Source organism: Corvus moneduloides, chromosome 5, assembly GCF_009650955.1.
Source record: "Corvus moneduloides isolate bCorMon1 chromosome 5, bCorMon1.pri, whole genome shotgun sequence".
NCBI classification, from domain to species: Eukaryota; Metazoa; Chordata; class Aves; order Passeriformes; family Corvidae; genus Corvus; species Corvus moneduloides.
Window position 1 is genome coordinate 52886361 of NC_045480.1, and position 27005 is coordinate 52913365.

The following is a 27005-nucleotide window of genomic DNA, read 5'->3' on the forward strand; positions in this document are numbered from 1 at the left end:
CCTGGCCCGGCCCGGCCCGGCCCGGCCCTGCCCTGCCCGGCCGCCACGGAGCGCGGCTGCGGAGCGGGCCGGAAAGGCGGAGGGGCGGCGAGCCCGTGCGGTGCCCAGGTTTGCTGTGTTGTTTGTTTTGTTTTGTTTTGAACGGGGAAACGCTCACTTTCAGCCCGCTGTGATTTACGCACACGCAGCTCCAGGCGCACCTGTGAAGCGCGAGGGCGAGCGGGAAGGGGCCGCTCCCCGTGTGCCGCTCCGGCCCCCGCCCTGAGGGAAGGGGCTGCAGTGCCGGGCGGGGATGGGGGAAGCTGCGGGGGCAGCCTGAGGCAGGGCCGGAGACCCTACGGAAAGAGGGAGTTTGGTTGATTTAATGTAGAGTAGCGTGAGGAGTGACAGGGATGTACTCGCCCCCCGAGGACATCAAAGTGGGGGAACGGCAGCGAGGCAGAAGAGCTGTTGGAGCTTACAGAGAAGGCTGGCACAGGAACAAACAGGTAGAGAGTAGCCATGCATAAATTCAGCTCTGCAATTAGAAGGGAGCCGCCAGAAAGTAAGATTTCTGGCACAGCCTCGCTGTAGGAGTGGGTGCATGAAATGAACCAGGTTCTAAGGTGATGCTTTATCAGATTGCTGTTGGACTAATTATTTAACACGGAGACTGTCCAGCTGGGAATCCGTGAGCCTGGAGCGGGGCGGGCTGGCTGGGAGAGCATTGCTGGGCCTGCCAGCGCCAGCCACTGCCACTGCCTTGGGGGAGGCAGAACAGGGCGAAGATGCACCAGAGGTGCTTCAAAGTCACAGGCAGCTGCACCTCACAGCTTGGTGAGGCTTGAGGTTCCTGCCAAACTTCACATTAAGAAGTCACTACAAGTAAAAATGGCTGTGAAAGAAATGTCCATCTAGTAAATGCTCAGTACAAATTACTACATTATCAGTACAAATCAAAGGATTTTAGTCCCCTCTTCAAGCATGGATTTGCTGTGGAGGAGTGCAGAAGAAAGCTTTATAATCTTATTTATCCCCATGCAACACAACACACATTGCTCATAATGGATGGCCCTGTCTCACCCCTCTGGCCCCAGAGCACTGTCCTTTGCTTTGTCACCTGCACAGCCTTGAGCCTGAATTTGGCCCTGCTGTGCCTATTGCCCTCACAGGCTACCCCAAATGGGAGCCCTCAGGCTGGAGCTGATGCTGAGTTAGGAGACCCATGCCCTAGTTGCACATGAAACCGGGGCCTGTCCAGTCCTTTGAGCCCTGGCTCAATGAACCTCAACAAGGGTATTTTAATAGTGTCCCACTGAGCTGTGTGTTTTCTCACTTGCCATGACTAGGACAAATGCACTTCAAACAGCATCCCAAAAAGAAAAGCAGCTAAACCCCCCACTACTGTAGCCAAACCACTGTTTCAGAAATCTTTTTTCTTTAGTCTGCTCTTTTCCTATTAAGTCTCTCCAATCAGGCAAAACTAAAAATCCCTGTTACGCAAACAGACTCTCACATGATTTCAATTCATGGAGGTAAAAATTACCCAACACAGGGATTTTTCATTGTGTCACAAGGGCTGTAGGTCACTCTCATGCTGTTTTATTTATTAGAGTAGAAAGAGCTCCGGGACCCTATTCCTCAGTGTGACTCACGTGATATCTCCAGTGTCAGTGTGCCCTTGTGCTGACTGCTTAGGAGCAATCTGCTCTCAGCTCACCAGAGCACACAGCCTGTGCTCCTGCTTGATTTTTCCCTTTGCCATGTTAGTGAAAAACATCCTTTTCCACTTCAGTTCTCCCAAAGCCTTCAGCTTTTCCTGTTGGAGGAGCAGCTTGCACATGCAGCATCTCAAGACAGTGTTACTTTAACTCATCATGACTGAAGAAGAACTTGCAGAGAGACATTTGCTGGTTGGTGTTGCAGCAGGTTTCACCCCCGGCAAGCCCGCATGCAATCTGCACCATACCCACCTATTGCAGCAAGGCCAGTGCCACGCCCAGCTCAAAGCTGGTAGTCTCATCTGTAAGTCCATCATCACTTTGCCATGGCGTGAGCAGTTTGTAAGAAATGAATCTGTTTCCCTTTGCCTCCAGAGACCGAGCACAGAAATGGAGGCAACTCATTAGCTCAAGATCGCTCCATTCTTGGTCACTTTTCAAATATTCTCCTCTTTGAGAAAAAAGCTTTTCATTAAAGATGAATAGTGAAATTGGAGATAGTAAATTGAGCAAGAAACCTCAGCAGCAGCTAGAACTGTGGCCTGCCTGTTCTTCCTACCACTACCGGATTTTAAACAGAGCTTGCATTTTTCCCTCTGAACAAGGAAGGAAGGAAGGAGTCTGGAAATTAATTAAATGCAGTAGTCAGCTAGCCATGTAGATACAGCCTATCTCAGAATTACTCAGGCCCTTAGTCTCATTTAAATGCTAATGAAATGCCTTAGGTGTCAGGTAATGGGCACTGCAAAAGTGACAGAGAATATCACCTGCGGTGGTGAAGTACAAAAAGGTACTTGTAAATGGAAAAATTAGCCCATAAATTATGAACAGATTAACAATGCTCAGTCGAATTATTCTTAATTAAGCAGCACTTAATGTAACATTACCTTTCTGTGTGCTAAGGCATTGAACTACAAGCTGTGCTTTTACTGCACTGCTACTTTCACTTTTGCTTTTCTTCCAGAAGTAAAGCTAATGCAAATATTTACACTCAGCGTATAACTGGTGTTCAGCACAAAGTAACCTCTCTCTAAAGAGGTTAATGTGAATATCATCTAGAGCCTAACAGCTTATTTCCAGTTCCAAGATAACTCTGTGGCCAAAAAATGCAATAAATTAGATATGTTCTATGTGTTTCTGAGAGGCAGGGGCTGCAGTCAGCTTTTGACAGGGCAAGCTGTTACACTTTGGTCACAGTGAAGCCCAAACCACCTAGAACTGGTATCACAGAAGAACTTTTATTTTTCTGTTTATTTGGTATTTTGTGGTTTTGTTGGTTGTTTGTTTTGTTCCATTTTTCTTTCTCCTGTCCCTCTTTTGGAAAGATACCTAGGGCTGAATTGCATCCTCTCTCATACATCGTGACTACCGCAGTAAGTCCAGTTAGCCCAGTGTTCGCATGGGAGGAGCCATGTGGTTGGGCACAGAGTGGCTGGCAGGGGGTTCAGGATCCAGCCAGCTGCGCAGCTACACCCACCCAGTTCACTTTGGCTGGGACAGCTTTGTCAGCCAACAAAAACCCCATGGGCAAGTTTACTCTTACTTTCCACCTTTTTTTTTTTTCTCTCCCCTCTTAGAGCCTTGTTGTCCCTCCAGCTGTGCTGACCATCTTCACTTGTCATCAGCCCATTTTCACACTGAGCATGTTTTCTTGTGTTATTTCTTCTGTAGCTGTCTTCCTCTCTGACAGCAGTTCACTCCTTATCTTGGTGATCAAGAAAGCTTTTAAGCCTGTGCCTTTCATCAGATTGAAAAGTTAGCAGTGTTGGTGTTCCCACTCTAGCCGTTGAAGTTCTTAATGTTATAAATGGATAGTTAGTCTTTTTTGTACCCTGATTTCTTCTTTATTTTAGCTAATCAAGCCTTCTTTAGTTTTTCCTTATTGGTGCTTTTCTTCGTAAAGAGAAAGTAATGTTGATTAATAATATACTCCTTATTTACAGTGTCTCTAGAATCCTGGTAAATTGCATAAACAGAGGAAATAAGCGTATGTTATTACTGGACTCCTTTGTAGTGACTGAGCAGACACATCGGAGGCTGGTCATTCCTAGCTCTAAGCTAGGAGTATCTGTTTTGTTCTCAGGTAAAAGAAGGACCACCTATGTGGATGCCACAGCCCATGCCACAGGTTAAACATTTCCACCTTGTGAGTCCAAACCAACGAAACAGCAACTAAACCTCTTCATTCCAGGTAACACAACTAACCTTTTCAGAAGCTTAAGGTTATGTACTGATCTCGTTAAACCTGGCCCATTTTAGGGACTGAAATCAATCTGAAGCTTCTCTGAACATCACAGCCTGAACAGCTTCATCCTTAGCCCTGCTATGAGGCATTAGCCTCATTTTACAGATGGTGACCAGAGGCAATAAACATTTATACATGCAAGGAATCAACTGTCAAAGAATTGAAACCAGTTCTTCCAAATTCCTTCACAGCTACTAACAACTAACTACTGGATTACTCTACCCCAGGCTGACATAGCCCTTTCTGCTTCTTCAAACGGAGCAATATATGGGAAGAAAAAAGGAGGGGGGAAAAAAGGATCAGACTTCACATTTACCATTCTTGACAGAGTCAAGCAAGTTAGAGGAGTAATGCCTTCAATCATCCCTGTTGTTACCTCTTGAAGCTAGCTGCCTGCCTTAATTTCCTTTTCCTTAACGGCAGGGAATGGTTAATGCAGAAACCTGTGGCTTGGTGTGGTTTAATTACAGTCCATCAGCCTTGCAGGAAGGGCTTGCTGAGTGATGTGTTTGAGCTGTGTTTGAGATTCATGAATACCAATTAAAGAGGGTTTGGCAGGTAAACAGCCAAACTTTCAGAGTGATCCCTGCAGTTATTTATATTAATTAATGCCACGGGAGAGGAGGTGCAGCTTTGCCTATAGACTTGTGTGTAACAGATTGCCTTGGCGAGGGAGGGCACGGGTGCAAGCTGCAGCATGAAGAGCCTGGCAGGTCGGGAGCAGCCCGGCACAGGGGTTTGAACAGACAGCACAGGAGGGGAGCAGGCAGCTCCCCTGCATTATTCCTGCCAGCACCACTCACTCACAAAAGCACAGCCTTTTTGCAGGGTCTGTTCTGCTGTTCAGCCTGGGCACTCAGCAGATGCCATTTGGGGGCTCATCACCACAACCTCTTATCATCCTCAGGTCAAAGCACTGCAGCCAATTCACATAACTGAACTGGTACAAAAATGAACGTCACCCAAACTGGTGACATCTCAGTGCATCGACAGGTCTAACAATACATTTACAAGTGTATGGAAATAAACTAAGGAAAAAAAAATCAACATATCTTTCCTGTTACGTTGATTTAGCTGCCCTGGATTTTATAACTGCTTGGGTAAAGCCATACAAAACCTGTGCATGTAGAGAAACCTCTCTAGGCCTTTGTAACCACCTCTAGAGTTGTTTGGGTTTTTTTTCCCCAGAGAAACACAAAATAGGCATGAGAGCAGTTCATGCCTGCAGCTCAAGGTCTGAGAACACGTCCAGGAGATCTTATTTTAACTGCTGCCCACAGAAAATATTGTATCAACTAATAGCCATTCCCACAGTAAATAAAATACATCTAAACTTTACTGACAGAGGAGAAAAAAAGAAGCAGCCAGCAGAGGAGCTTATATTTCTAGATATTAAGAATTTGAACCAAACTTGTACACACCAGTGTCATGTTTATGTGTGAATTATTTTGCGATGATTTATTTGTGAAAACACCGGTTCCTTCTTGACTTTGCAAGGTTGGCTGCCACATAGATGTGGGTGTCACCCCCAGAAGACTGAAACCTGCATTGTGCCGATATTTTTGGCTGAAATGCTGTACATAAATCAAGACGAGCAAGAGGGACAGAAGGGACCACAGGTATGTAGAAGCATCCCTCACTGCCAGAAACTATTGTGCCCTCCCTGGATGGATCCAGGAGTCACACAAACTGAAGTATCATCAAGCCTGAGCCTTTTCCTGCCGAAATGCTACAGCATTTCTTCCCAGTTGAATTTACATCTTAGAAGTGCTTGTGCTTTTCTGGTCCCAGCTGTTCCCATCGGAAGGCTGTTCTTGCCCCTGTTTGTTTTAATGGCCAGCAACCTGCATGTTATTTCCAGACTAAGTTTAGTCACATATGAGTTTAAATAGTTCTTCTCCCTCACTGACTCCTGGGTATTTTTAGAGGGAAACCATATCCCCTGTCAACCTTCATTTTCCTGGGCTGAACAAGTTGAGATTGCCTTGGCCTCCATTTGTAAGGAAAGATCATGGCACTCCTGGTGATCTCAGTAGCCCTTCCTTACACCTGTTCGGATTTGTATTTTCCATGGGCATGAGACATCAAAATCATACGTAGTGTCCTAAGGACACCTTATTGATGTCATCTTCTGTCATGGATTTAGTGTTTCCACAGGAAACATCTTGACTGACATGTCCCAGAATGACATTTCCCTTTCCAAAGAAAATCATGACGGTGCTCCAAAGGTGCTAGAGAATTGCACAGTTGATTAATTTTTTTTCTATTTTTTTCCATTTTCAGTTTACTCATAAATGATATCTGTATGTGTGCTTTTGTTATCTATGCTTCTGAATTCAACTCCATTACATTGTTGTTCTTCCCATAACATTTTTCAGATCTTCCTCCATCCTAATAGGACTTTTGTCATCCACAAATGTCATTAGCAAACTTGCACACTCTGTGCCTAGTTTACTGATGAAAACATTAAGCAGGAAAGATTTCAATACCTTTTGATTTTATAACCATATATTTATATAATTACGTACAATTATGTAAACAAACTCCATTAACTACCTTTCTGCCTGGTACTTTTTGTTGCTGTCTTCCCTGCTACAGTCTTCCTGCTCACCTTGCATAAAAATGATGGTTTTGGCAGTGTCAGGATTGAAGGAGGACATCAGATGCTGTCCTGAAGCCCAGATGAATGAAATCTGACACATTGCCTTTGTTTATAATCTCAGTGACAGGACAGCTGTGAGGTTAGTCTGACACAGGCTGCCCTTGGCAAGCGCAAGAAGCCGTGCTGGGAGGAAAGTGCAGAAGTGCTGCAAGCTCTGTCTGGAGAGATGCTCAGATCGGAGCCACAGGAGTCAAAGGCTGCTCAGAGGTCTGAGTGAAGATGGAAACAGAGCCAGTATTAAATTATAGGGACGTTTCACAATGCCTTCGACACAAAACATTATCGTACCAATATTCGCAAGGCAGCAGAAGCAGAGAAGTTAGCAGTGTCATAGAATCGTAGACTAGTTTGGTTGGAAGGGATCTTAAAAGGTCATCTAGTCCAACCCCCTGCAATGAACGGGAACATCTTCAACTAAATCAGGTTGCTCAGAACCCTGTTTGTTTCAAAACAGGATAGGGAACAAAAGAAAGAGGGAGAAAACAATATTTTAGAGTTTAAGGCTGTTAAAGCGAGGGTAAAATACTCTCTTAGACAATTTAAGGAAAGAGGAAAAGAAAGAAAAAGCTGTTGTTAACTATTTCTCATCCATGCTTCCTATCAGCAAGGTGGTCACCTAACATGGATAAATCAAAACTATGGATATCTGGGTTATTCTCTGAGCTTATTTACTATACCCACATATGGAAAAATGTTTCCTGTGGAGGTCAGGCTATATATAAACAACTGCAAGTGAAGCAGGGCCTAATGCAACTGGCTTTACAAGCTGCCTGTCCACAGCATCTGTGCAGCTACAGGTGGGACACGGAGTCACATTAATCAATCTAGGGTTAAACAGGAGCTGACAGTACTTTGGAGGAACATGAAGTGCCTGCAACCTATTAGCTGGGTACAGGCCTGCACTTTCCCTCTCTTTGCATGAGAACCACCCTCCAAAGGTCAGTGATACAATCCTCTCACTCTCTAAGCTTTCACTCTACAGAATACATGAGAGTGACAGAACATTGACATCAATCACTTTAGGCATGGTGTACGTGTCGAAATGCGTGACACAGGTTGCACAGCGGTACCTGCAGTGTCTGTGCTAAATGACAGAAAAATATATTAAGAGACTAGGTAAAGAAATAGCTAAAAAACTGGTGGAAGGAGAAAACAGTGAAAATGAGAGGGAGAAGAGTGAAAAGTTTTAGCCACCACCTATTGCATCTAAACTCAAATTGTTTCTAAAAATACGAAAGCAGAAAGCTGCTAGGAAATGTTGATACCAGAAAGCTTTTAGCAAGCAAAGGTGCCCAGTTTAACACTGGGCCTTCAGACCTCCAGGGTTGAATCTTACAGCCATGTCCTAATGCCACTGCTCAGCTCCATCTCACCTTGACCAAAACTTCAAAGCCTATTAAAATCAAGTAGAAACTTTCTGTGGCTCCGGCTCCGAAGTTTAAAATTGGCACTGGACTTTGTCTCGCATTTCGCCTCTTCCCCAGCCCTGTAGCTCGATACCCCTCGTTAGCCTGCTCAGGATGGTTTCTGTCCGTCTCTCTGGAGACCATTTGTCACCCAGGACTGCTCCAGCCCCTGCTTACTTCGTGGAGAAGGAATTTTGGCACCAATTAGCTGAAGTGAGTTTCGGGACCTTCAGCCTGTTTGTTTGACCTCTGGAAGTAGGTGGCTAATTCAAGGACAATGGAAGCTGTCGTGTTACCTGTTTCCAACATGAAATCAATCAGGGGAGAGCGGGAGTGAAGTCAGCCTTTCTGTTTTGATAAGAGGGTGTCCAAAGATCCCTGGAATGAGTGGAACTCCAGCAGCCACTCGGGCACAGGGCCGCCTGCTATTTATATACCCGGGGGCAGGGCTGGGGAACAAAGTGGTTCTTCTGCTCCTGTTTTATTTTTATTTGCCTGAAACTGAAGGGGAAGGGCACAGCTCACAGCTTTTATCATCCAGAAGTATGCATGGGCAATTTGAATTGGTTTTTTCCCCTTATAGTGAAAAAAAAAAAAAAATTACCAGTATAGCCTTATGTCATATATCATATATATATTTATATCATATTTTACATAATATATATATCATATATATTATCATTAGATGTCTAAATATTGTTTCAACTTTCAAAAACAGACTATCTCTAAAGACAACCTTTAAGTAAATGGAAAATGAATCCAGTATCGCATGTGTAATGATGATGTGCCTGGTCTGTGCTCCAGGTGTCAGGAAACAGCAGATGGCTTCACTCACAAACTGGGTGCCTTAATGACACAGAGGGACAGGGATATCAAAGTAGGACAGAGAGACATGAGGCACACACCAGTTCATATTTTATATGGCAAAAGTCAAAGTAATGGCATTCTTGTAGAGTTTAATTCACGTGCAGAACTATGCTTGAAATTCAGTTATACACGTATTTGTGCTAAGCCCCTTTGGAAGCAGATCCAAGTCATCCCAATGTTTGGAATTTTTTAAACCAGTTGGAGACCTAAGTTAGTCATTGCAGTGTTTTTTTTGCCTTTGAGGAAGGGAGCAGTAGCACTTAATTTAGTTTAGAAGTGCCCTTTTCCTGTTGACAGAGATAAGCCCCCAGAGAGCCTCATCCAATTTTCCCGTGCTAAACATGACAGAAAAGAGTCTTTGGGAAAAGAAGTCCAGCACAAGACCCTGGGGAACACTAATTGCAAGCTTATTTTAAGCATCTTGCATGTTCTGAATAGTTTACAAGGCTGTTCCAGTTGCTGAGAAGTCAGAAGTCTTGGTAATAAAGACCCCTGGGAAACTGATCCATCAGTTTTACAAGTTTACAGTGCTGCTGGAAAAGGGCCAGTGAGCGGGTCCCTGGAAATGAATGAAATATTTCTCTATTACCTCATATAGCTTGCAACACCATAGTAGCTGAGTAACTTGCAAGTGTTACTGCATTCGTCCTTGCAGTATCTGAATAATCTGGGGAAATGCAAGTAGAAGCAGCTATAAAAATATCTCCACCTCTTTTGTGGGCAGGGTTTCCACCACTCCTAGACCAACAGGGGCATGTCTCAAAAAGCTTCCCTCCAAGGGGCACAACCACATCCTAAGCATGGACCCTGTTCCTCCCCCCACCCCAGCCTGCTCCAGGCCTCTGCAAATGAGGCAGCAATGCTCACCTAACCTCAGTTCGTTTCTCACTGGACTAGTCAGTGGACTATGACAATTTTCTGTGAAGACAAAGGCACATACAAGAATTACCAGATTAGCCTCTATGGGCTGGTTTCCCTCATCCCACAGACCTTTGGGACTGAGACATGAACCCGACATGTGGCAAATGACACTTAGGAGCCATAGGTGCTTTACATTAATAGCTACATGACCTATAATTTAGGCCTTCTCATAGATTATTGCCATTATGCTATTTTTAACATTAGCAGTAACTGGGTATATATCTGTGTTTTCAAACAAAAGCATGGCTCCAGCCCAGAGACTCTTTGCAAAACAATTTGCTGCTCCTTCCCCCTCCACCTCCTCTTTTCCTTCCCTCTCCACCCATAAAGTTCACATCCAAATTCAGTTATCTCTGTTTATCTGACAGGAAGTGCCAAAGAAAAAAAAATAATTGGTGATAGATTTAAGAAAATAATACATCATGTATGTAGTACATACACACCATAAAATATTTTACAATGCCATAATCCAAAATATGTGCTAGGAGTACACTAATCAGACTTATTTCAGAATAGCTGCTTAGAAGAAAAGAAATATGAGAAGGGCTGATTGCAAACAGAGAGAACCGAGCACATTTTCCATGTCTCACCAAAACTTTTGCAAAAAATTGCTTCTAACCATCTCTATTTATGAGAGGGGAAAACAGCTTGAGAAATTACTTTTTTCCATCTTGCACAAATCAGAACTTGACTTGAGAAACAATACACCCTGTCCTGCAGCATTAGCCTTACAGCCTCGGGCACTCAGCTTGAAATGCCTCACAAAGCAAACAAACCCTTCTGGAGAGAACCACCTCCTTATCTATTCGAAGAGAAAGGAAGAGGTAAAGGATGAGTGACAGCAGGAAACTCACATTTCATTCCAGTGACGAATTTTGACCAGCTTTTCATTCCTTGCGCTGGAGATGCAAGTGCTTAAGAGGACCACAAAGACAGGGATGAGTGTACACAGCTCCTTTTAAGGAGTAGGGAAGCTCTTTTTGGCAAATAAACGTGTTTCCACTGTTGCTCAGTCATCAGGATCACCAGACAGAGGGTGTGGGCTTATGTTTTTTTCTTTTTTTGGGTCTGTCTAGCCAGAGTTTTGCATAACTTCCTCTACCCTGTTTCACTGATCTTTCTGCAAGGATTTGAGCAGTTCATCTGCATAGTGTTCTGTCTGCCCAGTGATTTCCTAGGAAGTCAGGAATGCACTGTGTAGGTGCTCAACGAATCCAGGGGCTGGGGCAGGTCCCTGTGTTGCCAGGGACAGTTCTCGTCCTAAGAGCCAGCTAGTGGGGCTGAAGCAAGGTGGGCACACCAAACTGTGGCTGCCAAAACTGGGGACATCTCTAGCAGGAAGGGATTGTAGTCAGTCACTTGAGATCCTGTTAGTAAGGTCTGACTTAAGAGCAAATATATGGGGAAAATGGTGAGCTTAACAGCCATATATAGTTACTGCAAGCCCTGAAATATGCAGGACTGCAAGTAAGCTTTTCATATGATGGAGGTAGATACAGATGTGAATGAAAACTATGAAGCACATTGGCAAAAAATGGTGCTGTCAGACTCACTCCACAGCTCTCCTGGATACACGCAAGAGTCCCTTTGCTAGACTGCAGAAATGAAATAGATTTTATCTCCCTAAATTTCAGGAAAGCATCAGATCTAGGACTGCCTGGTAAGCTTTAAACAAACAGCAAGAAAAGAGGATGGCTACAAAAAGGAAAAAAAAAAAAGGTTAAATCCTCCAAAACTAGGAATTTCAAAGAAATGAATAACTGTAAAAGCATTGAGAAGGGATGTATGTGACTGCGGAAGGGCTTCTTGCGAAGTTACTCAGAGTGAATTTTGAAGCAGAAAGTATTGGATGTCCCATTGGCTGTGCTAATGCCAAAAATCTGTTTTCTTCTTTTTGATGATAAATAACCTTAGGGGAGTTTTCCTATCCTAGGGAGAGGGCGGAATAAATTAAGGGTGGAAGTTGGCAGCCTTGCAAGACTGAAATCTTGGAGCAAACTCTAGAGCAGCTGGGACAAGGCAACCTCACTGATGCTTCTGGATGGTGTTTAGTCTTTTTACAAAGGACTGAGAAATATGAGCAGAATAGGAAAGTAGCAAACAAGGCTGTGCAACAAAAGTTGCCTTGCTGTAGAAAAAAATCACGTGTAAAGAAAATGTATGAATAATTTTATATTATCACTTCATCTTTAAAAAGTGCGATATTGAACATAATCTTTAATCCTTGAAACATTTGAAATATCAGGAATAAATTATTAGTTTATGGCCTTTTGCTCTTCCCTGTATCTTTGGAAAGTATCAATGTCTCTAGCTAAGGACGAGATACAGGATGTATCATTCCAGTAGCGATCATTCTTCACATTCAGCTTTATTCCAATGGATACAAACCTCTCTTGACCTTAGCTAAATTAAAAGAAAGAACTAAAGCAGGAGGTTTAATAAAAGTAACATTGCATCAGGTGCACAAACTTCCTGGAACGGCTAAAATTTACAAATGGAGTCATGGATTTTGGCAGAGCACTGGCATGTTTTGATGAGGTCACCAAAGGTGTAAAGTGACTGCAAAACACGTATTTGATTATCTCTTAGATTTATAGAGGATTTGCTTGCTTGGAAAGAATTTTTAGAATGATTGGCATACACAATTTGTGTAAGCTAACGGTGTTGGGATTTTATATACAATTCTATTTATATACAAACTGGGGGGAGTTCTGCTTCTTGATCTAAGCTCCCACGTAGGCAGGGGATGCGAGTCTCCATTTGCTGCCTGCACGTTCATTTGGACAGAACTGCACTGCAAGTGCCAAAAGATCCCACAGCAGAAGGGCAGCATTTTACTCCCGCTGTAGACTGTCAGAGACCCAGTCAACAACCAGCATGGCAGTAATGGAACTGCTCTACTGAGAAATGGCACAGGCCAGCAAGAAACTGAGCAAGATTTATTAGCAGCCTTTATGTAATGGATGCAGAAAACTTTGTGTACTCTTGTCCTAATAATAGCCTCGCAGTGACGAAGGGGATTTAATGGAAAGATAGCTGCAGACCCTTCGTGCTTTAAAAAACATCTCGCAGTCTCTGAGTGTCTATTTCTTTGCTTGTCCTCATCTTCCACTTCCACTCAAAGCTATGTTTTGGCCATGTACATGTGCATCCACAAATTCCCTGAGGCTTAGAGTGAAAGCAAGGAAAGGTATTTGCTGTAAGATGTAAAGGGGACAGGGTGGAGCTACTCTGATGACATTAAGTTATGAACCCTCCTCCAGAGAACAATGTTCTCTTCCCAAGGTCTTGCCCCCAGCCACTGAGGTGAAAAAAAGCTCACCTGGTGATAAAAAGGATTGAACAAAATCCTCCCTTTTGCCATAGCTGTTCCTCAAAAATTGATCTTGAGCACCTTTAAATGGAGCTAACTGCTTTGTTCACTCTGCAGATGAGTAAAGCCACTCCAAAAGGAACAACTCCAGAATATCTCAGCAGGAACAGAGGAACAATGGCAAAGGACTGAACACAAACACTTCCCACTTTAGAAGCAGGTATTGCTTACTAGAAAAATGCTAAGAAAGAAGACCATGTCATAGAGCTTTTGGGCTTTTTAATTTTGTTTTTATGTGCTAAAGAGTTCCACAAGGATGGAAACAACATATGGAGGGAAAGGGAAACAGACTGAAGATGAGGAAGCAGATGAGGATCAGAGAAATGAAGCTGTGGAGAAGACATCATGGGGTTTGTAGGTGAGTTTTTTGGATTCACTCCCTGTCTGTTGCTCTCCAACTGAGGCAGCTAAGTGAGAGGCAGCCCTGTCATCCATGTACATAGATAGTTCAGAACAATAGAGATAAATAAATTAAAAAGTAAGCTCATTTCAACTGAATTTAAAGGGGAAGAATGCAGCTGAGAAAAGGCTGAGCTAATGCATCCCATAGGTCCACAATAGTTTTTGTGTATGTCTTGTTTTAAGAGAGACGTGCAAGGCCCATTGTTAGTTAAGGACTATTTTGAGAGCTGGATCAGAGGCAGAGATATGGACAAAGAACTGAAGAATGACCAGCTCTACGACAGAGGACAAAACATAAAGGGGGAAATGTGATTTTTTTCCAACCCCTCCTCCAGAAGCACTGACCTTCCTAGGTTTACTCAGTGTTTAGTTGGAGTCATTCTGAGGACCACATTGCCCACCTTCCCTGTGGCTTTGTGAGGCACAGCCAGCGCTCAGCAGCGCGTATGGCTGAGAGTTACCACCTACAGCCATTCTGGCTGGGAAGGTGAAGCAGACTGTGGAGAAACATCTGTTTCTTCATCAGATTGGGAGATATTAGAAAAAACTCTCAGAGTGGTCAGGCATTGGAATAGGCTGCCCAGTGAGGTGGTGGAGTCACCATCCCTGAAGGTGTTTGAGAGGCATCTGGTGTTGGGTGATGGTTTTGTGGTTATGGGATTACAGTGGCAGTGCTGGGTAGATGGTTGAGCTTGGTGATCTAAAGGTCTCTTCCAACCCTGATGATTCTATGATTTGGTGAAAAACTGCTGTTTAGAAACCATTTTAGTTAGGAAGTAGCTGCAGAAACTGGATGCTAACTGCAGAGCATGACACAGGATCACGTCAGCTAGCGCTGTTTTACGTGACAGTTCTTTTCCTGACAGGGCTGGCTCAAAAACAGTTTCTCCACTTAATGGTAATAGAAAGCTGTTTCATAATTTCCAGCTCTTTAAGCCGTATTTTGCTATTTATGGCAGCATTCTCTGCCCCAGATGCTGCCATCTTCTCTGCTTACAGCTAATTCCTTAAGCACCACAATTTCCTGAATGGCTTCTTCAGTTTTTTGTTTTCTTTTCTTTTCCAAAGGATAAGTGTATTCTTGCTGTCTAATCCAGGATTCACACCACTCAGCAAAGGGGATCTGGACTTGGCCATACATCTACTTTTTAGACTCTGTGAAGAGAGTCTGCTTTAATTTCATAGATGCTATATTAGATTTTATGTTAAGTATAGACTGTAGTTTTATAGCTGCTGCCACTGGAGCCACACTTCTTTTACAGCAGGGATCTGAGGTATTGCCAAAGCTGGCAAGGGAAGCAAAAGGGTTTTCTTTCAGCCCAGGATCCACATTCATTTGTGAAATGTGATGTTATAGAGCTTTATGAGCTGAAATTATGGCTAGACTGTGTGGGTGCCAGGATTTGCAAGTCTCTCGTGCCATTACAGCTGTCACCTGCAAGAACTGAACAGAAGATTTGGAGCATCTGTTTGGCAAGTTTATTCCCTAAACACAAACAGATGAAACTCCCTCATTCCTAGCACCTCCAAAAGTAGATCTCAAAAAATAATATAAAAATTCTAGCCACCTAAAGTATATTGGAAAAAACTCTTCTCTTTAGTATTAATAATTCACATATGTTCAGGAAAATAGATAAAAAGGATTCTCACTTTTTGGAGTTTGCCTCTTTCTGGGTGCCACATCCATCCTTGTAACCGTGGCACTGAAAATTACCAGGAGGGAGAGAAGAAGAGAAAGCCACTTTTTTCATTCTAGACAATGATTCTATCTCCTTTTGGTCAAAAACAAGACCCTTTTTTCCTCCAAGGCTTGGAGGATTCAGTAGAGGACAGTGAAGTCATAGCAGAGGCAAAAGCAGGGCTTTTTTCCTGCCTGAGGAGTTTAACATACTTGAAAGTTGTTGGAGGATCTTCAGCCCCTTACATTTTTCCCTGTTCTCCTTGTAATTTTTATGTTTGGGGGGTTTTTTTGTTTAATTTTAAAATAATTTTTCTAGTGGGTTCCCTGCCCTCTTTGGGGACAGAAAGTTTCTCTTGGACCAGGAGGCCAAGTTGTGCACCAGGTACACTGCTGTTCACATCTCAACAGCAGAAAACAGTCTCCCTGAACAAGAAAGTGATTCCCATTTTATTTTAGGGGCACTGTGGGGAAAGATTTGTGCTGAGAGGAAGAGAAAGAGCAACAGAGAAGAGAAAAAAATCCTCAGTAAGATCTAACTGATAACTAAAAAACAGATAAAGGAAAAATTCTATTTCACTTGGTATTTTAATAATGTTTTCATTCTTCATAAAAGTGGGCTTTAAAAAATAGCCTTAAAAATCAAGTCTAATCCTGACATGATTTTTACTGGACAACCTGAAGCCTTGCCTAGACTTGTCTGAGACTGGGATTTCAGAGACTCTTCCTGGCTTTCCTATAAAAACTCATCAGGATCCTGGGAAGCTAGATCCCGGGAAGCATTGGCTGTAGGTTCTCAAATGCGTGTGTTACTCCTGGGACAAGAAACCTCACTGATGACACCTAGTGTTTTCCCAAATCCCAGGAGAGAAGGCTCCTCTGAGGGATACCCAAGGGGCCTCTCCTCCCGCCGGCTCTGCTAATAAAAACCACTGGAGGTGCAAGAAGTGGTTTATACTGATCTTCAGCAGAAGAAATGGGCTTCTGGCTGTGGGTATATAATGAGCCTAAGAACAGAAGCTTCTCTTTTTACCAGTTTGAAAAAGCAGTTCTAATGAATTTAACAGTGGCCACTTTTAGCAGCAGATACACAACTGTGTTTCCTGACACAGCTATTCCTATTTAGCATCTGTACAATGGCACAGTGGGAAAAAAAATTGGGAGTCAGACTTTTCAGCTGATATAAAGCCCTCGACATCAACATGTATAGTATGAAGTCCAAAATCACAGCTAGGAAAAATATGGATTGGAGGCAAGTCTGTCATACAGGAATCCTGCTGCTTCCTGCCAAGTGACAAGTGGGAGGTTTTGCTGGTTGTGAGGAGCATGGTGTAAAGAGTCAGACATCTTTGTTGCCATTTCCCCATTTTGGGCAGGCAGAAAATCAGCCAAAGCATTTGAGAGGATCATGAAAGAATGAAAGAGTGAATGAGTTTTCCCAAATCTCTTAATCCTCAGATACCAACCCAAACAATCAGGACCAGTCACATGTATTGCAAAAGGCCGGTATCCAGACTAATTCCGTCAGAGTTACAGACGGTGGATAAAGTTTTAAAACCTTCTTATTATTTTCTTTAAGCAAAAAATAATAAAAAAACCCCCAACATGTTTTTAAAGCATAAGAGAGGAACATTAACACTAAGACTAACTGAGAAGGGAAGAGGGCAGAGTTGCATTTGTCATGCCCCGTTGCACACAGAATCCTGTAAAATTCAGCCTCTGTCTGCAGATCCTGAAGTCAAATGGACAAAGGTACAGAATTCACACATGGGAATGCAGATACTGAGAATAAATCAGCAGAGACATTTCAATAGAGGCTGGCAGAGCAATGCATTGGCACAGGCTCTATTTAACAAATGAATCCTCAGGGCAGCATATTTCTGGGAAAGCTTTTGGTCGTTCCTTTCTCACCACTCCCCTGCACCCCAAATGAAGCGATGACTGAGTATTTACAGCCTGGCTGTGTCAGAGGGTTGACAGTCCTGCTGATTTAAAGCACAGTTCTACTAGGAAAAGTGGCTCTGTGAATGATAACCTCATGGCTTTCTATTTATTGCATCTCACTGATTTCCAGTTCATTTGAACTGGAAAAAAGAATACAAATAACTCAGCTAGGTTGGGTTCTTTCAGGTTTATCTGTCAATGGCAATTAACAACACATGAGTCAAGCTCTGTCTTTCCATAGCTGAGCAAACAAAAGCTGAAAGGTTCAGTGTAGCTTTCCTACTTTTGCCACTTAAATGAAGAAATGCTTCCCTCCAGAATACAGTTCCCTTTTGGCAGCCAGATGCCCTGAAACCCTTCTCCTAAAAGGAGAGGCTCCAGCATCTCCCCTCCCACATAGCAGAGGAAGAAGGGGATGCTGTACTGCTTATTTCTTGCTTGTTGTAGAGAAAAGTGAACTTGAGGCACAATTTTAGTGACTGTTCCCCTCTACTGTTTTTACTTAGCTCACCTCCCTGCCCAAAACTGCCGTACACTTGAAATGCCCATTTTTCTTTCACCTTAGCCCTACTCGACTAGCTACGTATATTGCATGGCAAAATAAATCACTAATAATGCCATCAAAGTAGGTGAAAGCATGCCAGCAGAAAAAAAAAGAAAAAAAAAAAAACCAGTCCAATTTTTTTCCCCTATTAATCTGGCCCATGTGTTCTCCATTTTCTTTTCCATTAGGCAAATAGCCATTGAGTATTCGATGCTGTATATAAAATATTGCAAAAACGTAACCAAGCAGCTCAGTTCAGCTGCTCAAATCATGCAAGGTCATCAGTATTTTAAGACTGTCTCTCAATTTGCTCTTGATCACATTCTGAGGGGGGCTAAGATTTCATGCACCAGGACCAGAGCTGGACACAGATGGGCCACAAAATTTTTGTTTGTTTTTTCTTTTATTCCATTTTTGCACAAAACACCTAAATGCAGAAAACTGTTCTGAATAGATTTTTTTACTTTGGGGTCTTTTTACCATCAAAGTCGAAAAGCCTGGATTTCCTGTTGCACTCTTTCCTTCTGCTCACCCTGTTCACTCTGCTACACCCAGAGATCCTTTTCCATCAGTTTGCTTTGTTATATTGCAGCTTTTCAAAATTTGGCTATGTTTAGGAAAACATTGAAAAACAGCAAAAGGAAAAATGATAAAATGGAGAACTGCCAAGTCATAGATGCAGTTAACTGTTACCTTCAGTGAGGAAGCATGGAAAACAAGAATGCATTTTAAGATGTAAATACTTCCTTTAGAACTACTTCATGAGAACTGAGAGACAGGCAATCCATTTAAAGCAAAGCTTTAACATGTTTAAGGAATCTCAGCTCTGCTTTCTCACAGGGAGCTGAACTCGGACTTTGACCTCCAGTTCCTCCATCTCTCAGCTTTAGGTAACAGATGGGATTGTGAAGGGACTCTTGAAGCAATATTTACTAGTCAAAAATGAAAAATAAAGGGGTTCTGGCAATCCCTAAGGAATCCCATTGTTTCTCTTTGGGCAATATGTTTTCATATATATATAGATATGTATGTATATATATTTTTTTTAAAAATGAGATTCATCTTGAAAGAGCTCAGTGCAGAACCAGCAATTTGATTTTCACTTTTCTTTGCTTATGCTCACTTTGCATTTAGGTTTCTCCTGCAGATCAGAGCACATGAAACTAGGAATGGAGAGACAAGCAGCACTTCAAAAATGTCTGGTTTTAGAAGCCCAATTGCTCTTCAATTAGCACATAGCTCTTTTCTTAATAAACTCCCTTGTATCTCTGGACACAACCAATGGTGATTTGCATTCTCTCCCACAAAAGACAGTGAAAGCAATTAGTGGAAAAGTGAGTAACTATTATTAATAGTTATATTTTCTGCCTGGGCTGGCAGGGCCAGTGGGGCTGTAACAACCACCAGCTCACAGTAAAACGACCTACAGCAAGCTGCTCAGCCAGACAGAGCACCAGGGAGAAATCAGTCCCTCCAACAGATTCTCCCTCATTGCATCAGTCAAGCTTATGTAGAAACATGCAGCATTTAAAGGCCACATTAGCAGACACAGACTGCTGCAGAGATGATGTCTACAATCACATTATCTGCCCTCTCAGATTTACCTGATCTTTTGAATTGTTCTTTGCAGTATACTTGAAGGATTTCTTGCTTGACTGAAACATTCCATTATTTATTTCTTATAGGAAACAAAAAACATTATCAGATTCAGAGCTCTTTCTTTGCAAGAGTCTCCTCACAGCCCCAATTAATAAGGGGAAGCAAAATCACTCAGGTGTTGCCTGATGTTAACTTGAGACACCTGCCATGGTGGCAAAGCTGAGCAGAAGAGTGTCTGAAAGAAGGGCTGAAAGCAACTGTGAATTATTTTCCAAGTTACCCTGCTGTGCCAGTTTTAGGCAGTTTTCATCCTGCCTCCTGTTAATCTGCACTTGCTTCTTCCCTACTGTGTTCCTGCTTGCTGCTCTCTTCTGTGCAAATCTTCCAACTTTCAGCCACAACACTAAAACGCTCTCTCACTTCTTGGTCCATACATTTCCTGCTTTAAAATGCCAACACCTCTGCTTTTGCCCACAAAACAGTGTAGTTCTACTATTCAATAGCTTTTAGCTATACCATAGCTTTCAGTTCCATTGCATATTCATCTTGAAAATTAAATTTTAGCAGGCAATGATCCCTGCTACTTTTCCCCTGGACCAGGCTTTGCCAGACACTTTCTCATTATGTCACTTGGATTCAATTTCACTTTCCTTCAGACTAAATATTGCCACAGATACCCAATACTTTCACTCTGCTATATAAAAATAGAGAGACCTTTCATCCACTTTTTTTTTTTCAATTCTAGCACTGTTCATATGCAATACGACAGAAACTTTTGCTGCCAGCGTTTCTGGTTTCTCCCCAAACTCCCAACCAATTGGTTGCATTCAGACAGCTGGAGTCTAGCCCTGTATTATTAATGTGAGGAGAAGTGTTTCCATTCACCCTAGTGCCCAGGAGCTGGATGTAGCCCCTGCACACCTGAAATCCAAGAACACCCCTGTGGCATGTGGCACAGGACATTCCGGGAGCTGCAGGCCACGGCCTCCTTTTTAATGGGCTTGTTTCCTCTCAGTGCTTTAGAGCAGCAGGAGAATAAAAGGTTATGTTTGTAAAAAATATCACTGCTTCAAATTGCAGTAACATATGTGGCTTTTCCCGATATATTGCCACTAAAGGGCTTTACAGCTTCCCTTGCCCATTACCTATAAACCAGCCTCCTTGCTTCCACTGCCTCCCTCTTTGGCTGCTAGTGGAATTGGGAAAAACTGTTTTACTGGCAAAAAAACCCCATAAAGTAGGTGTGGAGACACCCGTGATGAGTACTGTGTAGAGAGGGGCTCAGTGGGACATTGATATTTAGGCATGACACTAAATCCCTAAATTAATCTTGAGGAATTGAAGAAATACCTGAAAGACTCTTGATGTGGAAAAGAAGCTACTAAACTCAAGGCCCTTCCTGCCTGCCTTTGCAGACAGCCACCTGATGCATAGCTGGGTGCATTTTGGGCCATAGCAGCGTGAAAGCACTCAGGATGCATCCAGCTACAGGAGCTGAAGTTAGTGATTGAAAGGCTTTTTTAGGTGCATTTTCTGTGCAAAACGCTTTTCCTCGATAGAGGTGGCAGCAGCAGGGTGGAGACAATCACCACAAGGTTTGACAGTCTGTTCAAACACAAGTCATCCTCCCCAGAGGTAAATAACCCTCTTTTACTCACCTCACAGTTTTCTTGTGGGGCTACAGCAGATGCCAATATAGCCATGGCAGCAGCACCTAGCTGTAAGCATTAGCCAGAAAGAGCAGCCTATGGAAAAGAGGTGCTGTAAAATAGCCCATTACTTCATGGAATGGATTCCAGGAAAACACGTTACATTTTGATTACGGATATTCAGAGCGGGAACTGCTAGTACGGCACTTGAGATAAGGAAGAGGCCAGATAGACCTAAATAGCAAAGCTTGGTGTGACTTCTTATGTAATTGTCAGCTCCCCATCACCATGAGGTCTGCGTGTCTCGGGCAGCTAAAAATAGAGCAGCTTCCCCTTGCCTTTCTCACCCTCCAGCCTGCGTGAGGAAAGACCTGACTCACTCACTTGTGTTCGGGACAGCCCTCTGAGCCCCCATGGGCTTTCCTTTCAAAGGCAATATAAGAATAATATTGACTTTGTAAGAGTATTTTCATAATAGGATTTTTTTTCCATGTGGCACACTCGCAAGATGCTGGGGCTTTCACGGTCATTGCCAATGTTTGATAATACTGAGATGAGACATTTGAGTTCCTTTGCATAAAAGGTAACATCCTATAGGCTGGAATGGAAACGTGGGTAAGACTTCTTCCAAACTGCTTATTTAAAAAGTGACATTCTTTGAGAGAGAAGACTTGGAAACCCTGCCCCTAGAAATACAATGTTTACATTAACTTCTGGTTACTGCCATAAGGCATGACAGATTAAGGTGTGAGGGTAATATTAATTCATTGCCTGCTATTTATTCATGGTTCCTGGAGAGGGTCCCAGGCATATGTTTTGGTGACAATTCCAGCTGTGCATTTGAATCTATCACTGAAATTCACCATATTATGCAGATAGAAATACTAAGTGGCGAAATTTGGACCCCAGTTGAGATCCAACATCTCAGTTGTTGCATTGCTTGGATCTTGAGGATTGTTTTGTATTTCTGATGTAATACATACAGCTGAAACCCAGATATTTCAGTGACTTTGACCACATCCTGCAGTCAGGGAGTGTGAAGTGTCTGAGTTTGGGCTGGAAAGAGGAGGAGACCGCCACAACACTGCTACTGTCTGCTCAGACTTCATCCCAGCCTCTGCCTCTGTTAAATGAGGATAATTACACTTTCTTGCCTGTCAGAAGAGCTGGGAGATGGCCTGTTGATAAGTTATTCCTCACAGTGCTTGCCAACTGCTTAAATATAGTCCGTAAATATTTTGTGAATGCTTTGTAACTGTAAACACGTCACATTTCTGCTCCAAGTCTTTCAGATTTTTGCACAACTCCCAAGGAATGCTGTCACAAGAGCAGGGGTAAGAGGGCAGGGAACTCTGGGGTGGGACAGGAGGAGACAAGGGTCCAGACAAGGGTGTCTGGGGCAAGGACAAGGACAAATGACACAGGATGTCCTCCTGGGATGAGCAGCCAGAGCAGCTTTGCAGTCCACCCAAGGTATTCAGTGGTTTCACTGTGTTCCTATGCCAAAGGGACAGAGCTCCTGGGTTTGGACACTCACCTGTGAGAGGAAACAATGAGTGGAGATGGTGCAGCCTCAGTGGGGCTCCAAGAAAGGTGCCCACCAGGCAATGATCATCCATTCTCCCCCACCCCACAAGAACTGGAGGGCACCGAGTGAAGTTGCAAGCAAAGGGAGGCTCTGTTTAGTGTAAATCCCAATTAAACTGCAGAGCCAGTGGAACATTTTCACAGTTAGGCTTTTGCATGAGTCTCAGGAGCAATTTCATAAATCCATGGAAGAGAAGAGGTCTGTGAAAGCTTATTAAATACCATTTCTGGCCTAGAATCACCAGAAGTTCCTGGAGAACGGAGCAGGAAAGTTTTGGTACCCATTTTGCTTCTCTTTGTGGTTACTTATTGCTGGTCACTGTTGGAGACAAGATACTGACTCAACTGGACCCTTGGTCTGAGTATGTGTGCTTTTTTGTTTGGTTGGTTTTGTTTTGTTTTGTTTCTGTGCAAAGAAAATCTTGTTTCTATCTATTCAGGCTGTAGAGACAAGCTTGAAAAGAAGGTCAAGACTTAAGAAAATTCACTGTGGTAGTCCTCTGCTTTTTACCCAATTTGATGATAATGTTAGAGTCTGGCTTGAGTGTTTGTCATCACTTTTCCTGGCCTTGCTGTGTCCACTGGAGTCCAGCCCCAGATTTTAGGAGCACAATGGAGGGGACTTCCTTACCACCTGCCTTTGACCTTGGCATCTCCATTGATTCCCACCTACAGACTGATTTTCTCCCTTTTTTTAGCTTGGGTTATTGAAACTGCTGATTTTTCTGTAGCCTGTGGTAAAAGAGTTTTCAGTATTTTAACAGCAGTGATGTTCCAGAAGTGCACAACCACCTTTTCTGAAACAGAGGCATGTGAAGAAGAGACTCAAACCGTCAAATTTTTTAGGGTGGTTGAAACCTACCCTTACACAAGTTTGGAAACAGCACCTCAGTCGAAACGGAAACATGCCATGGGAGTTTCTCCTCTGGAAATTTTAGTTGTTAATTCTTGCTGGAGAGGAAGAGCTTTACCCAAAAGCATATGTCTTGGTACATCAGGAGCACCAGAGCATGGCAGAACAACCCAATCGTGAAGGACCATCTGCCAGGCACCCTCAGCACAGCTCAGAAGCTGCTCCAGGAAAAATCATCACATAGGAGAAATAAATCCAGACCTGCACAAAACCAAAGGCTTTCTGAGGAAGCATCCTATGCCAGTAGGGATGCAAGCCAAGGCATCCATGAGAAAAAAAAAAAACCAAAAACCCCCAGTCACTCCCCAAACAGGCAAGATAGTAAAACCCTGAAAAAAGAAGTCTTTTTTTCACTTGCCCATTTCCCTTGGCCTTTGCAGACCAGACCATCTGTCAGCCTAAAGTCTGGGGGGACAAGGCATGTAGGAGAGAGCCCCAGGAGCTTGTCAGGGAGTTCAGCACTTGCTGCTGGGCTCTGATGCACCAAAATAAGGTTTTAAGCTATACTGTGATGGAAAGACAATTTGGTGCCAGGAGGAAAAGGCCACACCACCTCAACTCCCGGCCCCAGAAAAGTGTGTCACTTTTGTGAGGAGGGAAAAATAACACAAAGCAGGCTCAGCCCTGCCAGGCAGCTGAAGTTCAAGTTATTTCCACATTACAAAATACCTTAGGGGACATGCAATTTTTCCACTAAAGTTTACAAAAAGGATAACAGAGATCCTACTGGTCTCTTGGCAGTTTTCCTCCTCAGTGAATGAGAAGCAGTTCCTTGCTCAATGGCTGTGCGTTGTCAGGAAATTGACTGCGTTTCTTCAGCAGGACTCCTGCTTTGCGACTCTCCTGACAGTCACACATGCGCTGAGACTCAAAGCAACGTCAGCCTGTTTAAAACCATCAGCAAGTAAGTCATCTCAAGGCATTTTTTAATAGCAGGATTTGTTTCTGTGGGTATTCACACTTTTAAGGAATTTATTATCATTCTACTGGAGCAATCAGTGTCTGAGACTGGCCTCTGATGGCTGTCACTGACACTTCACTTGAACATCCTATTTTTCATCCCAGATGTGTAAAGAGAGTAGTCATATCCCCCCCAGTCATTGTCTCCTGGGTGTAACAAGGTGAATGAAGTTTGCTCTTGTAAGAGAAACTTTTCATCCCCATTTTCTCCACATGTTGGTGCCCAGAGGGTCACAGCAACCCAAGCATGAAAAAGCTGCCAATGACTCTGAGCTTATTTCTGTTGGATTGTCCATAGATGGGGTTAGGCAAAAAGACCTAGTTGTATTGATTTCTTGGGTACAGATTTTTTATATCTTTTATGAAGATGGAATTGGCCATTTTGTTGCTTCTGGTGGACCAACAGTTTCCACTCTAAGCTGCTGTTTTCATTTGCTTTGCATTTACTGAACTCAAATGTGTTCAGTTTCACATTTTCCACACTTGTAGTTTGCTCTGGGCTGGATTTTTTTTTTTCTCCATCTCAGGAAATAGGGATCATTTGGTTCCAAGAACACGCCTGTGGAAAATTAGTTGTTAATGTTAAATACATCCATCTGTTCCTTTGAAGAGATTTGCCACCTGCTTGAAGTGGAAAAGAATCAGAAATTTGGCAAGGAGGAACTCTAGGGAGACATCTTCTTCTGTCCACATGAAAATCTACCCACGCTGAGCTCCCTCTAAATGTCTGGAAAATACCATTTTCATATGGCACCCACTAGCACACATCTGGCTGTTCCAGGGGAACAGACCTGCTCCTTGGCATGGAGGGAAAGGGCTGGGATGCATCATCCTAAGGACCATTGTGGCAGGGCACATCACCCCTCTCCCCACCACAGGTGGCCGGTGCAGATAGGAGAGATAACCCAGGTGGGCAAGGCCAGTGGGTGTCATCTGCTGGCGCTGAAAGGTCTGCCAGCTTAACAGATGTGGGTAGAGATAAAAAAAAATAGGTGACCAAAAGGTCTGCTTTAAACTGTAAAAGTACTACAGTTTATCACAGAGACAGAAGTCTTCTACCCACACGCCCTAAAAGTGTGTGAGGCTTCTCCCCGGAGCCTGGATGCAGATTCCATGGTTATTTTCCTGGGAATTGAGGGAAAAAAATTTGATGTGTGCTCCATCAGGAACTGGATGGTAAGAAACATTGGATCCTAAGTTATATAATTTCTTCACTAGCTGTAAAATTAACAGGTACCTTTAACCCCGTGTGTATAATACTAGTGCTCCCTTTTGTCTTATTCCTGTGTAGTAATAGTCTGTTTTAAGCCTTATGTCTGTTAGTTTTGTGTCTATTAAATAAACAATTTGTTCTATAATAGGCAGAATCAGCCATTATTAAAGGACTTGCGAATGAGAGTGGATCTTGGGGTGCTGGCCTCCTCAATAACACGACTGCCTGCTGCCAGAGGCCTGGGCAAAAGGCAGGGACTTATCTAAACCCACATCATCCATTCATGACAGCCATGCACCACTGGTAACAACAGCAGCCCTTCTCGTCACCTCTTAGTGCATATGTCTTTGGCTGATTGAATCCAGAACAAGGTCCTGAAGATGACAAGGGTCTTCTGGAGCTTTGCTTTAAGGTGAAGAATGCAGCTGACCTTTTAAATAAAAATGCCTGTGTGATACATAACTACAAATATTGAAGAAAAATGTTTCAGAGTAAAAAATGTCAATATACTGTATAATTCACTAATCCCTACAGACGTTTTCTCTCAGGGGATCTTACAATGAAATATTGGCACCAGGATTGCTGGCACACAGTCATCTCCTCATGCTGGCACAGGGGAGAACCGATAACAGTGGATTTACACCTGGCTTTGACGTTTTGCAGTTAGCTTTTCATGTCCTGCTACAGCCTGTAGCACTAACAAGAACAACCAGAGGGCATCCCAGACACACCATAAAACAAGTAAAATATGTGGACAGACATCTGAACTCTTAGTAAGCCATAATGTATGTTAATACATGGGTAAAAGTGGCAGGTACAACAAAGGCATCCCAGCACCAAACTTTTCACCTAAATTGTCCATTCAAGGTGCAGACAGAACATTGCTGGGGGGAAAGTAAGGAAATTAAAAAAGAGGGTATTTGCCTCCCAGTGTTTTCCAGTTTTCGCACATCACAACATAAACCTTTTTCAGGCAGGGGGGTGGAAGGGGTTCCTTGTTCAGGTGCATCTCCTGAAAGGAGGGAAATGGATGAATGTCTGGGGCTTTCTGGAAGAAATCATGTTTCATACCAGCCCAAAGCTGCAAGATTCAGTAAGATTCAAGTAAGTAAATTTTCTTATTTGAAAACTTTATCTAACCATTGATTTAACTATTAAAAAATACCGTTGTCCATGATAAAAGAAAATGTTTACACTTGTGGTCTGGATTTTCTGTTACTCATGAAAACTGGAACACATCCTATAATTGTGCTACACAGAGTTTTAGCAGAAACAAACAATTACTGATTAACTTTCATTCAGATTTAGGACAAAAATCAAAGTCTTCTGTCAGAGTTTTGAT

General features: G+C 43.1%; 1 long non-coding RNA gene across 12 annotated transcripts; it reads left to right on the plus strand.

Annotated features, from left to right (window-relative positions):
• The first annotated feature begins 8 nt into the window (after positions 1–8).
• Positions 9–26541, plus strand: LOC116443950. 12 transcript variants are annotated; one of them, XR_004240122.1, is made up of 7 exons: positions 25–108; positions 3784–3891; positions 5443–5564; positions 13232–13334; positions 13419–13532; positions 22283–22324; positions 22814–25853. It is a non-coding gene; the product is annotated as an uncharacterized LOC116443950 (long non-coding RNA). The 12 variants fall into 12 exon arrangements; XR_004240116.1 differs by having other exon boundaries at positions 9–108; positions 13419–22324; XR_004240117.1 differs by having other exon boundaries at positions 10–108; positions 13419–22939; positions 23018–25853.
• The last annotated feature ends 464 nt before the right edge of the window (positions 26542–27005 follow it).